The sequence below is a fragment of the Orycteropus afer genome, unplaced genomic scaffold, assembly GCF_000298275.1.
Source record: "Orycteropus afer afer isolate SDZICR_OR568_19922 unplaced genomic scaffold, OryAfe1.0 scaffold00026, whole genome shotgun sequence".
Lineage (NCBI taxonomy): Eukaryota > Metazoa > Chordata > Mammalia > Tubulidentata > Orycteropodidae > Orycteropus > Orycteropus afer.
The window spans coordinates 10335033-10340177 of record NW_006921613.1 but is presented as its reverse complement, the minus strand read 5'-3'; positions in this window follow the sequence as shown (position 1 = coordinate 10340177).

The window sequence follows — 5145 nt, the reverse complement described above, 5'->3', positions numbered from 1 at the left end:
GAGTGTCCTTGGGGTTGCTGGAAAGCAGAACATGTTCTTAAGCCCCGAAATCTGCGAGAGCGCTGTCTCTTTGAATATCCAAAATAGTCAAGCCACTTTTTAAACTTTTCCGTTTGTTCCCCAGCCACCATGCACAGCCCTCTGTGCAGTCCCTGGCTAGCGGGGTGATTTTTGGGTTAATTCTTAGGTCCTACCACCACTCGGGAATCTCCAAGCCCTGTTGTCTGTGCCATTAGGGTCACTCAGGCTATTGCCAGACTGCAGCTCCATGTGTCTCCTTTTTTGGTATTTTCACGCAAATTCTTCTGCTAGTTGGGGTTTAGTCCACTTTTGTATCCTTCCCTTCAGGGCTCAGGGGTCCAAGATTATCTTCTGTGTCTGTATTGATTGGTTTCCCTTTTCTTTGTTGAAGAGCGTCTGTCCTTCTGCCTAGTCCGCCATCTTGCCGGAACTCCTCACCAATGAAAACTTTGTGATCACAGTAGTTCAATCCCATTATTTGGGGGTGGGGGGCTGGGATACTATGAATGAGGCCCCACTCAACAGAAGGTAACAACAACCTTTGGCTTCAAATCCAGAGGTCACCACTTCATATGAAAGCTTTTGGTGTGACTTAAGCTCATAAGTGACAATGGATGCAGAATACAGAATAAATCAGAAGATGCTGCCTGAGATAAATTTAGAGTCCATTTTAAAGGGTGGGAAGGAGTGGAGTTATGTATATACTGTAACCAATACACTTTTCATGGGTTGTCTATCCTGGTTTAAGTCCTGACCTAGGTACTTAAATATAAACCATAAGGCAGGACTCCTCCACAAGGAACCAACACTATATGGGGTGAGAATGCTTTAAAAAAAAAAAGAGTAACCAAAAACCAAACTCTGCCATTGAGTCAATTCCAACCCATAGCAATCCCAATTTGTTTTTCAAGGCTGCAAATCTCTATAGAAGCAGATTGCTCCCTATCTTTCTTCCACAGAGAGGCTGGTGGATTCAAACCACCAACCATTTTGGCTAGCAGCCACATAAATGTCTTAACTAGTACACCACTAGAGCTCCTCAAGTAATAGTTGACTAGTGTGTTGTTGATGTCATTGTTAGGTGCCATCACGTCGATTTCTGACTCATAGTCAAGACTGGGTAATCTACTTCTGTAGAGACGCTGCCTCGGAAACCCTAGGAGGGTTCACTATGAGTTGCGACTGACTCGACGGCAGTGAGTTTGGTTTTTTTGGTTGATTCCCTGTGACACAGTAGACTGCCCCATAGGGCTTTCTAGACTATGATCTTTACAAGAGTTGATCACTTTGTCTTGGTGAACATGTGAGAAAGGTGAACATGTAAGAAGGTACAGGTAGTAAAGTTCCTGGAGCAAGAGGAAAGAACTTGCAGAACAAGCTGATCAGCATGAGTGATTGCTCAGAAGGTAATGTGAAAGATTAGCAAAATTGGAGAATTCTATTTGGCAGTGTTTTGGTTCTCTACTCCCTCTCTAACAGAAAATGCCACAAATCAGTGCTTTTAACAAAAAGGAGTTTATTCTCTTACAGTTTAGGAGGCTAGAAGTCCAAGTTCAAAGTGCCAAGCTCTAGGGGCTGGATGAAATCCTCTCAACTTTGGGCTTCATCTCTGCCTCTTGCTCCCTGCCCACTGGAGCTGGAGGCATCTCTTTGCTCAGGCAGCTGCTGGCTGTTAAGGCTGACAAACCTAAGGTCGACAAATAAAATGACACAGTCCCAAGACTACCAAACAATATGGGAGGCCACTAATTCAAGTCCAGAGATAGTCCCAAGATGGGTAGGAAACATGGCAGGCTGTTGAATGAAGACTCGGCTACATGCTGGGTCTAAGCGTGCCAAATGGAGCTGATTACCAGACTCAGCATGGGGAATAACTACAACCAGCTGCCCAGCCACTCAAAACCAGGCCCAGCCAATTTGACACATAACTTTAACTACCACAGGCAGTAAGGTTGGAGAAGTAGGCAGGAAGGAGGCTTCATCAAAGAACTTGAGGCCTGGAGGTATGGGTAAGGTGTATTACATATGGCGATGAACTTTCAGACAGCTACAGAGTCATTCTGGGAAAGTGAAGACAAATGTGAGAGAAGAGAGAAAAACTGCCAGATGGCTTCCATGCTGAACAGGAGATTATTTGTGGGGTGGGATGTTGGGTCAATGTTTGCATCGCATTCTTTAAAAGGACGCACCCATGAGCTGGAAGTGCCCTTACTGCTACCAGACTTGTTTGCATTTCAAGGAGAGATATCATTTTGATGCAATGGGGACCTTCCTATTAAGAAGCATTTATACAAGTAGAACTAAGCCATTATTTCTCCTTTTTTCTATGTTCTCTTTGGTTTAAAAAATGAGTCCTGGTGGCACAGTAGTTAAGCACTCAGCTCCTAATCAAAAAGGTCAACAGTTTGAGCCCACCAGTTGCTCCATGAGAGAAAGATGCGGCAGTCTCCTTCCTTAAAGATTACAGCTTTGGAAACCTTCTTGTTCTATTGGGTTGCTATGCGTCAGAATAGACTCATGGGCAATGAGTTTTGTTTGCTTGTTTGTCTCAAAGCTATCAGATCACAGCAATGCTATCATGAAATAAAGAATGCTATCTTCAAAAGATCACTGAGCTTAGAGTAAGGAGATCTGAGTTCAAGTTCCAGCACTCCTGCCTGTTAGCTTTTGTCCACAGCAATTCATTTAACGCCTCTAGTGGCATAGTGCCTCAGGCAATTGACTGTTAACCAGAAGGCTGGCAGTTCAAACCCACCTGCCACTCCTTGGAAGGAAGATTGGGAAATCTACTTCTGTAGTGATATTGCCTTAGAAACCAAAGGAGGGGTTGCTATGAGTTGGCCAACTTGATGGCAGTGAGGTTTTTTTTTTTTTTTTGGACCCTCAGAGTCCTTATCTGAAAATGGAAATAATGCCTACTTCATAGGATTGTGGGAAGAATAAAATAAGTGAATATGAAAGAGCTTTCAAAATATAGAAACACTATTTACAGGTTTATTATTTCTATTCTGTGTGTGTGCACTATGCCTGATAGGACTGGAGTATACAAATCCACTGCCATCAAGTCGATTCTGACTCAGAGCAACCCCTATTGGGTTTCAACGGTGGTAAATCTTTCAGAAGCTGATTGCCTCATCTTCCTTCCACAGAATGGCTGGTGGGTTTGAACCACCAACCTTCTGGTTAGCAGTTAAATTCCTTAGGCCCTTAGGCACTGTGCTACCAGAGCTCCTTACAGGAAAAACCAGGAAGGTATAATTTCCTCTCCCCAAATACTGAGCAATCTGGGAGTGGGTGGTAGAGAAAGATAAGGGTGAATGTATTCTGCAGAAGCAGGATCATATGCCGTAGGACAAAAAAAGGCATCTTTGCAAAGGAGATGACATTATAAGAGCAGGACAAAAATATGAAGTGCTAGAGATGGAAACAGTCATGTTTGGAAAGAACTGTTTCCCAAAACAACCTATGTTGAAATCCTAACCCTCGTATCTCTGAATCCTAACCCTCGTACCTGTTTGGAAATAAGGATTTTTCTTTTGTTATGATAATGAGGTCTTACCAGGGTAGTGTGGGTCCTAAACCCAGTCCCTTCTTAGTGGTTTTTTATAAAAAGGGAAAACAGATAATGAGAGAGACACACACACAGGGAGAAATGACCAGTGAGGAACCATCTACAATTTAAGGAACATTCATGGTTACTGATAAAGAAGGACCTTCTCCTACTAAGGATGTCTTGATTTGAACTCCTAACTTCCAAAACAATGAGACAATACATTTCTCTTCCTTAGAGTCATCTGTGCTACTTCTTTGCAACAGACCTAGGAGACTAAGATAAGAACTGAGGAAAATCAAATCATTATTTGTATTTATTCAAAACATTTTTTGAGCTCCTACTTTTGGAGCTCTGCTAGCATAGAGCCTAAGGCACTTGTCTGCTAACCAGAAGGCTGGCGGTTCAAACCCACCAGCCAATCCTCGGAAGGAAGGTTGGGCAATCTACTTCCGTAGTGATACTGCCTCAGCAACCCAAGGAGGGGTCACTATGAGTCGGGTACAACTCACCGGCACATAACAACAACAACAACACTTTGTCCTAACCACTATTCTAGGGCTCATTTAATATTGAATATGGGTCAAAATATCTGCCCTGCTTAAGCCCTTCTCATAGAATCTGCTTCTTCCCATGGCCATTATGACCTTATCACCTTCATTGTGGTAGTTAAGGTTGTGTGTTCAACTTGGCTGGGCCTAGTTTTGAGTGGCTGGGCAGCTGGATGTAGTTATTCCCCATGATGAGACTGGTAATCAACTCCATGGTGGAATCTGTTGTGAGCAGCTGCGTAGCTGTCTTAGGGCTGTGGTCTCCTTCCAGTATATAAGAAGAAGCCTTGAGAAAGGTCTCTGAGCTTCTTGGCACATTTGGACCCTGCATTTGACTGAGTCATCAGTGAGTGGACTGCCATGTTGTCTGCCAATCTTGGGACTGTTTCTGGACTTGAACTTAGTGGCCTGCCTTGTTGCTTGATAATCTTTGGACTATGCCATTTTCCTTGTCAGCATTGGGTTTGTCAGGCTTAGCAGCCAGCAGCTGCCTGAGTTAAGAAATTACACCAGCTGGGAGCAAGAGGCAGAGCTGAAGTCCAAGCCTAGACCCTAAAACCAGCACTTTGAACTCAGACTTCTAGCCTCCTAAACTTTAAGAGAATAGATCCCTGCTTGTTAAAGTCATCCACTTCTGGTATTTTCTATTAGAACAGCACTGTTATTATTGTCATGTGCTGTTGAGTCAGACCTGACTCTTAGCGACCCCTACTTGGGTTTCTGAGGCAGTATCACTATGGAAGTAGATTGCCCAACCTTCCTTCCGAGGAGTGGCTGGTGGGTTTGAACTGCCAGCCTTCTGGTTAACAGTCAAGTGCCTTAGGCACTATGCTATCAGAGCTCCTAGAACAGCACTACAGGACCAAAACAATCACCTTCTCATGACCCCCAGTCCTGGCCATACCTGATTGGATCAAGGGTTAGCAGCATATCTAAGTGGAGCCAATTATAGTCCCTTCCCTGCAGCTGAGTCAAGTGGTAACCATACAGAAGAGAAACAGACTTTTTTTTTTTTTTTTTTTT